The following is a 12,030-nucleotide window of genomic DNA, read 5'->3' on the forward strand; positions in this document are numbered from 1 at the left end:
TTTTGACAGCTTGAATGCTTTATGAGTCATGAGTTGATAATTAAAGGTGATCAAAACGCATAAAGAAGTCCCAGTAATTATAGGAAAAGAAAGTCCTCACTCTTGAGCAAAAGCAAAATGTAATCAGAGATGAATTTGCTCCCTATTATTTGTAATAAGGAAGAATAGTGTGAGTCTGAAATATTATGCCCTAACCTTTTCCCAATTGTTTTTGCAAGTGCCTTTTAGACAATAAAATGGAAAAATACAGACAATAAAATGTAAAAAATACAGACAATAAAATGGCTTACAAGGTGCTGTATGATCTAACTCCTGCCTACATTTCCTTTCAAATTTTATCACAATTTCTCTGTGGCTCATTATGTTTCAGCCACACTGTCCTTTCAGTACCCTGGGCTCTTCCTGAGAACCTCAGCTCATGATGGACCTTCTGCTAGAATGCGCTCCTCTCTCACTTGATTGTCCCCTCCATACCCCTTTAATTCAGGTCTGTTTAATTTCACCTTCTTAGAGTAACTTCCCTCTGTTAAAAAAAGCAATATTCAGGTAAATTTGAGGATCTAATTGGCTTGATTAAATGATTCGAGTATTGGGCAGTATTCCTCCTAGCAAGAAGAGGGGAGCTCTGAGTTCTACAAAATGGGAGGTTTTTTTTTAAGTGGGGCAAGAAAGTTATCAGCAAGGGAAAAGGGTGGTTCTAGGCAAGACAGTTTTCCCTTAGGGGGAAGGATAGGGGGACTCTTACCATGCAGATAACCTCATCTCCCATTGTGGGATGGAGAGGGCCTGTGTGGCAACCTCATTGGCCTGATTGGAGAAACATTTTTCTTAGAGATTTTGTTTATTTGAGGTGGGGTACAGGGGAGAAGCAAAGGGAGGGAAAGAAGCAGACTCCCTACTGAGCAGGGAGCCTGATGTGGGATTCGATCCCAGGACTTTGGGATCCTGACCTGAGCCAAAGAGAGACACTTAACCAACTGAGCCACCCAGGCATCCCTGGAAAATTCTTGACTGACGCCCCCTGCATTTCTGGGGGAGGTTCAGACTGCCATTAGATTAGGAACTAAGCCCCAGTTTGGGTCGTGGCCTAACTGATGCCATATTGGGCCTGTGGTTTTCTTTTTAACACCTGTTTACCCAATGTAAGATATGTCCCCCTCCCATATTCATTCTTTCAAATAGTATTAACCAACCCACTTTTTCTTTACTGTGTTTATCACAGTTAGTAGTTTATTGGTTATTCATGTATTTGAGTACTTCTGTGTTCCATCTTTTTGCTTTGGCAGCTCTATGAAAGGAAGGGCCATATCTGTTTTGTTCACCACAGTATACCCAGTGCAAAAAGGAAGTGGCTGACTCATAATAAATATGCTAATTATTTTTTTAGGTATAAAGGCCTTTTGATGTGACCTGGGCTGCTAATTCTGTCCCTTTAAGTACTCCTTGTTTATCTTTGTATCATTCATCTGTTGGCTCAGGTGCACCTGTCTTTAAAAATAGTAGCAATAGAAACTCAGTACCTCTGTTGGAAACTTAGGGGATGATCTCTTGTCTTCTTTTTTTTTTATTTTTTTATTTTTTATTTTTTAATTTATGATAGTCACAGAGAGAGAGAGAGAGAGAGAGAGAGGCAGAGACACAGGCAGAGGGAGAAGCAGGCTCCATGCACCGGGAGCCTGACGTGGGATCCGATCCCGGGTCTCCAGGATCGCGCCCTGGGCTGAAGGCAGGCACTAAACCGCTGCGCCACCCAGGGATCCCTTGTCTTCTTTTTCCTCATTTCCTGATGGGGTGTAGGTGCTGAGTGCTGTTTCGTCAGCGCCTCAGCATGGTGCGTGATGCTGGTGTTTCCTACATCTCCGGCCACTTAGTGTTTCCCGGGATGTCTCTGCTCATTTCTATCTTCTTACCCATGACCTCTGCTAATAAAACTGGTAGAGAAAGTATCTTCTGAACAGTATTTTTTTTTTCAATTTTCCTAGATCATCTTTACTGAAGGGTTTTTTTGGGGGAAAAAGTGGGTAATGCAAAACATTTTTATATTAAAACAAATGCAGATAATATTGAATAGAATATAAAATTTACATTACTTTTTGAGACAAAGTAAGAGACATCAAAGACATTTCAAGGTAGGCTGCTCATGAGCTTCAGGCTGTATTCCTAAACCCTGAGGGAGAGAGGAGACCCCTGCATGCTCACTCTAATATTATGGGCGCTGCTCCTTTGATAGAGAAGTCTGAGAAGCAGCAAATTAAGTGCTTACTCATTTGGCAACATCCCAGTGGATTAAATTAGTGAAACCATATGCTTTCTCATCCTAGAGCATTTGAACCTGCTTTAAAAAGGCCTGAGTAAATAGGAGCTTTATGCTTGAGTTGAAATTATTTCCCTCTAAAATGGTATTTTTTCTCCTGTGAATGCTAACGTGCCTGAGAGTATGACATGCGAGGTGGTCAATATCCTAAGTGCCCTGTGGATCTAAGTGTGCATTACCAGGTAGGAAGGAAAAGCAAATTACTCACCTTCTGCAACAACAACAATGACAATTAAAAACTGAAGAAAAGATTATAAGATGATAATCTGTACAGAAAATCTGATATACACTTATAACTGTATAATGATATAATTCAGGGACTGGCAAAGACTTCACTCTTAGAGAAGAGGCCACTGCTACAGTATTTGCTTCTCATATTTTTACGACAAGAATTTCTTTTGTGTGGTCGCTGGGTGGGAGGGAGGAAGCCATTATGTCTTCCTTTCCAAATCTTGCTTGTTCTCTGTAATTTTCTCTTTGTTTTTGTTGTTGGCAACAATTTGTTACTTTGCAGTAAGAGACTGAAGGAGAGGATACCCAGTGGAGAGATTTTCCAGGGTCATTATAGCAATAGATTCTTTTTTTTTTTTTGAAGGATGAGAGACAGGGTTAATCAAACGTGCTTAGAAGCATTTAATGGGAGGCAGATTCTGATGGATGCTGAGGCTTTAGGGTCTACTAAAGAAAGGTAATTAATAATCTCCCATGTAATTTACTTTATTATATTTCTTAAGTTTTATGGAATTCTTTCTTTCTTGAGAAAGCCTTACAATTTTACAAAGCTTTAAAATTAAGATTCAAATCACATGACGACCTGCCTATACCCCTCGTAAAATGCAACTTTTTTTTTTCCTTCCCTGTTTAAATAAGGACTCTGGAGCAAAAACGGCCCATTTCAGGATAACAGAAGGAGACTATCAGTGGTAAATTATGTAGTGCTGGGAAAAAGAACAAAAAAGGCAGACATCGAACACCTCCATTTTCCCAAGATTAAATGATTATTAAAAAAAGCGCGCCACACTGTATAGAAATCAACCTTCTCTCCCATAATTCTGTGCATCTGGGACTATAGAAATGTCACTGTCCCTGCCCCACATCTTCAAATTAACATTCTCAAGTCACAACAATAAGTCTTCCCAAAGGGGGACCTTCTGGAAAAACAAGCTATTTCCTCGGCTCATATTTCCCTCTTTTTGTAGCATGCACCAGCAATCTATCCAAGAAGTATATATTGGGGAGTAAGGAGGGGATCCACCAGCAAGCCCAGTTGTTGACAGCCATAAGATTAGAGACAAGCACAAAGGGATAGGTCAACATACTGACAAAAAATCCCGTGACAGCTTGGGAATAACTCTTCATCTCACTCATGGTAGAAACCCTACTGTCCAGTGCATAGGTATTGATGAGGTAGGCCAGTGAGTTACAGAGCCACAAAGAAACGATGTCACCTAGGAGGCGAGGAATAAGACCCGCAAAAAATCCTAGGAGGCCCTCTTCGCGATAGATGGTTACTATGGAGTCATAAAGTCCACAGTACTTGGATTCTCTGCCAATGAAGTGTACCATAGATCTCAGTGTGATCACGTGGAAGGGATGTGTGATGAGGGTAGCAGCGGAACGGGCCATCATTTCTCGAGTTGTCTCCTTGATAACTTGGTCGAAGGAAGGTGTGACTTCTTTCTGTACATTTCCAGAGCCTAAATCCTTGACCTTGTCACATTCCTGGTAATGCTGTAAAACTTTACCACGGACCACAGTTCCAAGGACACCTGAACACAGTCTTGGAGTTAAGCCTGTGAACAACCCACGCTTCCCATCGATGATTGCAATGTGCCGAGCATAACAAAACAGACCAGGAAGCTGACATACTTGCCGCCCAAAAATATTTCATCCTCTTGTTGGAGGAGGAAGAGGCTCATATCCCACCTGGATGAGCACCTTCACGTACATGAGCGGCTGGGACAGGATGGTGAGGCCGGGGCCCAGGAGCACCTGACTGGCTGCGTCCGCCGTGATGGCACCCGCGGACTGAACAGTATTTTTAGATTTCTGAATATCAACAGTGTTTCTACCGTTGTTCCAGTAAATTAATCTTTCAGACACGGTTCAGAACATGCCCTTTCCTTCTTGGGCCACCTTCCTCATATAAACTCCTCAGTCTGGCTGTTCTTTTCTAATCTTAACTCCCACTGTCATTCCAACACATACCTTTTATTTTATCCCAACTGTAATAAACAGTTTCTCTAACGTGTCTTCGGCTTCCCACTTCCATATGTTTGCTCAAGCTGTTGGGGACGGCATAGATTCATGCTTGGGCTCTGTAGTTAGATTCTGGGCTCTGTAGTTAGATTCTTCATCAGTTAGATTCTGATGTTTGTAGTCTGAAATTCTCTTTTGTTTAGAAAACCCTCCAAGACCAAGGCTGGTGTCCATCTTGCTGATTTCCACTCTAATTCTGCGATTATGGCAGATACCAGGCAGGTGGAATTTAAAACCTCAGCCTCTCATGTGTCAGGCTGGTGCTATGGCTCCGATGGTCTCGAGTGAGCACTGGGTTTCCTCACTGTACTTATTTACTTTTTTTAAGAATTTAAATTCAGTTAGCCAGTATATAGTACATGCTTTGTTTCAGATGTAGTGTTCAATTTATCAGTTGCGTCTAACACCCAGTGCTCACATCATGTGCCCTCCTTCACGCCCATCACCAAATTCAGGATAAAGAAGGTGTGTGTGTGTGTGTGTATACACATATATACATATTTATATACACACTATGGAATATTACTTAGCCATCGGAAAGGGCGAATACTTACCACTTACATAAACATGGTTGGAACTGGAGGGTATTATGCTAAGTGAAATAAGTTAGAGAAAGACAATTATCATATGGTTTCACTCATATATGGAATATAAGAAACAAACAGTGCAGAGGATCATAGGGGAAGGGAGGGAGACAAACCATGAGAGACTCAACTCTAGGAAACAAAGTGAGGGTTTCTGGAGGGGTAGTGGGTAGAGGGATGGGGTAATTTTCTTTGCCTACCAGGCCAGCATCCAGTTCTCTGGTCCCAGTTGCTCCTCCTGGTCCTCCCTAGGGTGAGACTTCTCCTTGGTCCCTGCAGCCCTGTCTTCTCTGGAGCTGCCTTTTCTGGAAACTGAAGCCTTGCCTCTGGAATTGAATCTGGGGCTCACACATCAGGCAGGTCTCTGACACCAGCTGGATATCCCACAGCTTAACTCCATTCTGACACAGCCTAGGGGCAGTAGTAGGCCAGTCCCACACAAGACTGGCCCTCCCCTCCCCCTTTTCAGAAGCGAGTTCATGTTGTCACCTGTGCTTCTGACCCACCAGCCCTAAACCAGAGGTTCCTAGCACTCCGTCCTCAGGTTCAATTACTTTGCTGAAGTAGTTCACTGAACTCAGGAAAACCGTTTGCTTACTAGATGACCAGTTTCTTATAACATATAACTCAGAACAGCCAGGTGGAAGAGATGCAGAGGACAAGGTAAAGGGGAGAGGGACATGGAGTTGGATACCCTCTCCTGTGCACCACTCTCCCCATGCCTCCTTATGTTCACCAACCTTGGAAGCTCCCCGAACTCTGTCCTTTTGGGCTTTCATTGGACATGGGTGATTGGGATCAGTGTCCAGCCCCTCCGACCTCCAGGGACTGAAAGTGCTAACCCAAATCATTTAGTTGGCTCCCCTGGCAGTCAGCCTCCATACTTAGAGGTTTTCCAGAAGTCACCTCAGTAACCTCAACTCAGGGTTGCTTGAAAGGAGTGGGGGATGTGATGAATAGCAAAAGACACCTTTGATTGCTTTTAAGCACTTTGGAAATTCTAAGGATTTTATGAGCCTGGGAGAAGACCAAATACATATTTATTATCACAGTATTCTTACAGGATGCTCGAGAACAAAGATTAAGAAAAAAACTTTGAGACATTGTATCCGGTGCAGCTTAGTTTATTTAAGTAACTTGGGGACAGGACCTGTGGGCAGAAAGGGCTGTCCCTTTGCTGTATGAAGCTGGTGGTTGCATGCCTCATGCTCATGGGGGAGGAAACATGCAGCGAGTGTTAGATCATAGATGTCTTCTTTGAATTTCTACTTATAAAATGACTTTGCAGGATTCTCTGGTGCTTATCATTGAGTTAGAAATTATGTGTTTTTTATGTGTTGTAAAAATTGGGAGGGTGGTGGTGATATGAAAGACCAAAGTTTGGGAGCTGCTGATTTAATTACTGACACATAGCTGTTTCTGTTTAGCTTTGAGCTGATATATTGTATTTTTTATTTTTTTTAAGATTATTTATTTATTCATGATAGACATAGAGAGAAGGGCAGAGACACAGGCAGAGGGAGAAGCAGGCTCCACGCTGGGAGCCCGATGCGGGAATCGATCCCGGGACTCCAGGATCACGCCCCGGGCCAAAGGCAGGCGCCAAATTGCTGAGCCCCCCAGGGATCCCTGAGCTGATATGTTTTAGAGTTAAAAGGAAATGGGGGAGGAGGGTGGGATGTCACAGGTGAGGAGCCTCAGCCATTCAGTCTGAGTAGAAGTTCTGGTACGACACTTCATTCACCCGCCCTTCCTTCCTGTTAGTGGCTGCCTAGCGTGGTGCGACAATGTCATGTTTCTACAGCCTCTTGCCCCACCCTCCTGTTCTATGTGGAGCGCTCTCCTCCAGTCCACAGCGGGCTCCTCACAGTAGGGATGCTGTCATCTTTATCTGCGATTCCAGTGTCAGGCCTGGTAGTGGCTCAGGAAGCGTTCATTGAATGCGTTTAGTTACTATTCAAGTAAAAGTAATAGTAAAGCCATGAATTTAATCTGTCCTAAGTGAAATTAAAACTTACCAAACAGTTGTATGTATGGGCATGCTGCAGACTTTCAGTACTATGTGCTGGAAAAGACCTTTTTTGTTCTTTTCTATCATCTTGGTCATATCAGCTTTGGTCTTGCGGGGAAAGGCAGCGTGAACATGACAGTGTGGAAGGAACATTGAGTTCTAGACTTGGGCCTGTCCTCTTCTTGTCTCAAGGATCTGGTACAGAAGGGTAAAGCGGAGGTATACCTCACCTCAGTGGGTTGTGGGTCAGACAGAGTAATGGTGCTGTAAATACCATTGCCAAGATCTACAGAAGTGCGTGTTTTTATGTATGTACTGTGTCAGCTCAGGATTATGGTACCTTCCCTAGAAACTTTTATTTTTTTTTTATTTTTTATTTTTTTAAATTTTTTATTTATTTATGATAGTCACAGAGAGAGAGAGAGAGAGGCAGAGATACAGGCAGAGGGAAAAGCAGGATCCACACAGGGAGCCCGACGTGGGATTCGATCCTGGGTCTCCAGGATCGCGCCCTGGGCCAAAGGCAGGCGCCAAACCGCTGCGCCACCCAGGGATCCCCCTAGAAACTTTTATGTCTAACTTTTGTATCTATCAGACCATAGTCTGCCCTTTTCTCATTGAAAAATAAAACAAAACACTATGGGCAAAAACCAAAACCCTTGCTTCTTGCTTGTATTTGTCTCTGTAAGCTACCTCAGATCTTTTTTAGGGGGAGGAGTCAGAATATGAATTAATAAATACTTTGTTTTCTTTTACTGTTTATGAAATATTTTTTCTGAATAGCATTGGTAGCTCTGGAATACATTATTGGTGATTCAAAACAAAAATAGACATTTTTTTTCACTTGAAAGATGCTTTTGTTGGGAATTGATAGTAATGCATTACTCTGCTATATGAAAGGAGAGTGTGCAGGGAACTTAGTTCTGGGATAAGGTAATCATGGTGTAACGATTATTGACCATCATGACCTAATTTTTTGGACTATTCTATGCTAGACACTGAAAGTTCATCCTCGTAAATGATGTGAAAATTCTTTAGGGGAAAAGAAAGCTGGTAAGTGAAAGGGCTTGGATTGAAACCTTGAAACTAGATTTGGTTGACTTGAAAGCCCAGTGGTTGTCTGCTCTGGCTGTGCATTTGGTCTACTTGCAAATGGGATTCTAGACCTTGGTGAAATTCTCCTTTATGGTTTAAATGTCTTCAATATAAACTGTGATCAGTAATGTCCACATCTGATAATTCCACTGTGTGGAATTGGTACTTGTCTTGGTACTGGTGAAATTCTCTTTTATGGTTTAAATGTCTTCAGTATAAACTGTGATCAGTAATGTCCACATCTGATAATTCCACTATGTGGATTACCTGTGAATTTCTTTCATTTGTCTTTTTCTATTGGTTCTGTCTCTTGAAAAGTCTAGTGATTTTTTAAAAAGATTTTTTTTTTTAGTTTTGAGAGAGAGAGAGCATTTGAGCTCATGCATACACAAGTGGGGGTGGGGGAGAGAGAGAGAGAGAGAGAGAGAGAGAGAGAGAGAGAGAAGCAGACACCGGAGCTCTATCTCACAACCCATAGACCATGACCTGAGCCGAAATCATGAGTTGCTTAACTGATTGAGCCACCCAGGTGTTTCAAGTCTAGTGATTCTTGATTGAATATTGGTCATGATGGACAATTGAAGAGGCTTCTGGTGATAGTTTAGTTTCTGTGAGGCAGTTAGAATAGGGGCAGCCACCTGAATTCAATCAGCGGGTGAGCTGATTCAGAGTGTGATGCATTTATAATGACTCATGCATTTCCAGTTTCCCCTTTACCTCACAGGTGCAGTTCTTTAGAGGTGTCAACGGACTTCAGGCCTTTCGGGGTACCAACTGAAAGCAGGTGGGACATAGTTGTGCCTCTCTCCCTTGTTAGGCTGTCAACTCCAGTTTTGATCTTTCTGCTCCAGTGAGACAGACTGCATCTTTGCTCAGCTTCTCATTCTCTTAGCAGCTGCATTGTATTCATTTTCCCTACCCCCTGCTCTCATTTGCTTATCAATCAGTGAATACTTGGACCAGAAAAGTAGCTTGGATTGCCAGACTCACTCTTTTGTGCTTTTCTTCCCTCTGGAATCTTGACCCTTCACATCCTGGCCACCTTATGGTCCTGAAATCCAGTTTCTGTCTTCCCAGCCTGCCACACCAACAGGGGCTCTCTTTGATGCCTCCCTGCTTTCTGACATTTGTCTTATCTTCTCAGCCTCTTATCTCTGCTGCTTACGAACTCGGAATGTACTCAGGGAAAAGCAGTGCAGAATGTTGGGTGCATCTCTGGCTATTTCCCTTTTCTTTCAGATCTTGGCCATTCAAGTCCTGCTTTGGAAGACTTTTTTTTTTTTTTTTTTTTAACCTTTCAAACATTCCTTTAAAAAAGACTTGTCCAGCTTTTCTAGTTTTTCTTTTTCTCCTCCTCTTTGTCTGGTATTAGGTGGTGTTAAGTGGAGCATAGATTGTGTTAATTTCCATAACTGCTATAGTTATTGTGATTGACTTTGAAGTTAACTGTTAGCCAAGTTTTGTTTTGATGAGATTTTTGGGGCTTTTTTAAGAAATAAAAATGTTTATTACTAAAAACAAATAATTGAATTTCATTCTATTAAGGGGCCTGATAAAATTTTAAGGGACCACTAGCCTCAGAGCTTTATAAGAGTAATTTCCCCCAAATTTTGATTATGTATGAATGCAATATTATAATGTACTACTTCTTCAGAATTTTAATTGTTAAATGAAAACTAATATTTTATCTTTTCCTATTTTACTTTTTTAAAAAGATTTTATTTATTCATTCATGAGAGACACACAGAGAGAAACAGACACAGGCAGAAGGAGAAGCAGGCTCCATGCAGGGAGCCCAATGTGGGACTCGATCCCGGGACTCCAGGATCATGCCCTGGGCCAAAGGCAGGCGCTAAACTGCTGAGCCACCCAGGAATCCCCTGTTTTAATCATTCTTAGAATAAAAGTAGCTTAAAAATATTTTGAAAAAAGTGATTTTCTGAAACTGTAAATACCAATGCCCCTTTAAATTCATCTTTTAAATGATTCAAGTTTGAGATACTTATCCTCCCATCATAATGAAAAGCTTTTGAATGAAAGCTGGAAAACAGTAAATTAACAAGATAAACATAGAGACCTGAAATGAAGAGTTTGGCATTAATTAGGTAATTTAATAAAAGATGACCTCACATTTAACTTGTGTACCTTAATTCTTTCTTAACTCAAAACCTCATTTGCATGGAATGTTATTACGTGAAGCAGAGGTACCAAGTAGACTATTCTGGTACCTTAAAACAAAATGTCCACCTTATGTTGCGTAGATTTTTAATTTTTTAAAGGTCTGGTAGGGCAAAGTAAGATGCAAAATTCCTTCATGAATTCAGTTATAACTCTTAGAATGACTCATGTGGCTAGCCAGGTACAAGGCCACACAATTGCTTACTTAAACCCAAATACATTATAGAATTCAAAATTGCTTCATTTGCCAGCCTGCCAGGAAACTTTGAACACTGTGTTAGAACCTAGGAAGAAAAGAAAATTTAAAGTGTTTTACTTCTGAATAATATTTTTAGAAGCCCTGTTGGTGACAAGATTACATAGAGACAGTGTTTATCCAGAAGGTTATTAAATCAGAAAGTTTCATTTCAAGATGAATCAACAGACATTGACTAAGATGTATTTATGGCACCCTAGAGAGAATCCTTGAAGACATTTGGAAGAATGTTATTCGCACAGTACTACCAACATACTACTGAGTTCTGAAAAATTGTTAACAAATATGGGATCAGTATACCAATTGCTTGCTCTTTCATACCTTAAGTGTTAGTAGACCACAGGAAAGGATTTGTCAAGAATTTGCATGTAAGACACTTTTTTGGGGGGTTGTGTTTTTTTTTTTTTTAGTGAATGATTCTCACTTTTTCAATTTGTGGGAAGATGGAAGTGTGTTGTGTAAAGTTGAAAGATGGCTTCAGTAAAGACACATGGTGGAACATCTTAATGAACTTAACAGAAAATTGCAAGAACTGCAGAAATTATGTATTATGTTTACTGATGATTCAAAATAGAAATTAAACTTAGGAGGGGATCCCTGGTTGGCTTAGCGGTTTGGCGCCTGCCCTTGGCCCAGGGCGCAATCCTGGAGTCCCGGGATCGAGTTCCACATCGGGCTTCTGGCATGGAGCCTGCTTCTCCCTCCTCCTGTGTCTCTGCCCCCCCTCCCCGTGTGTCTATCATAAATAATAAATAAATCTTTAAAAAGAAAGAAATTAAACTTAGGAAAAATTAGATTACAAGTGTTCACTAATGATGTTCAGTAAATATTGACTACAAAATAATGATTTACTAATAAAGAATTTATTCCTGTTTGAAGGAAAAAATATTTTAAAATTTTTAAAATAGACTATTTCTCAGAGCAGTTTTAAGTTTATAGTAAAATGGAATGGAAGGTACAGAGATGCCCTTATACTCTGCCCCAAACATGCATAGCCTCCTCTGTTTTCAGCATATTCCACCAGAGTGCTCTCTTTGTTGGTGAACTCACTCAGGCACATGGTTATCACCCAGAGTTGACAGTTCATATTAAGTTCACTTTTGGTGTTGCATAGTCTATGTGTTTGGAAAAGTGTATAATTACATGTATCTGCTGTTTTAGTATCATAGGGAGTAGTTTCACTGCCTTGAAAAATCCTATTTTCTGCTGATTTGTCCCTTCCTCCCCCTTAACCTTTGAAAACCACTGAGTTTTACAGTTTCCATAGTTTGCCTTTGGAAAATGTTACTTTAATAACCTGAGATGAGAAGTTTGGTTGAATTTGAAGTCAATA

The 12,030-nt window shown here is 41.1% G+C and overlaps 1 protein-coding gene and 1 pseudogene across 6 annotated transcripts in view; one reads left to right on the forward strand and one right to left on the reverse strand.

Moving 5' to 3' along the window:
* Positions 1 to 12,030, forward strand: part of MPP7 (MAGUK p55 scaffold protein 7) — a 307,798-nt gene that overhangs the window by 38,418 nt on the left and 257,350 nt on the right. The window lies entirely within an intron of this gene.
* LOC140633265 (mitochondrial carrier homolog 2-like) lies at positions 3,290 to 4,361 on the reverse strand (annotated as a pseudogene).

The sequence above is a fragment of the Canis lupus genome, chromosome 5, assembly GCF_048164855.1.
Source record: "Canis lupus baileyi chromosome 5, mCanLup2.hap1, whole genome shotgun sequence".
NCBI classification, from domain to species: Eukaryota; Metazoa; Chordata; class Mammalia; order Carnivora; family Canidae; genus Canis; species Canis lupus.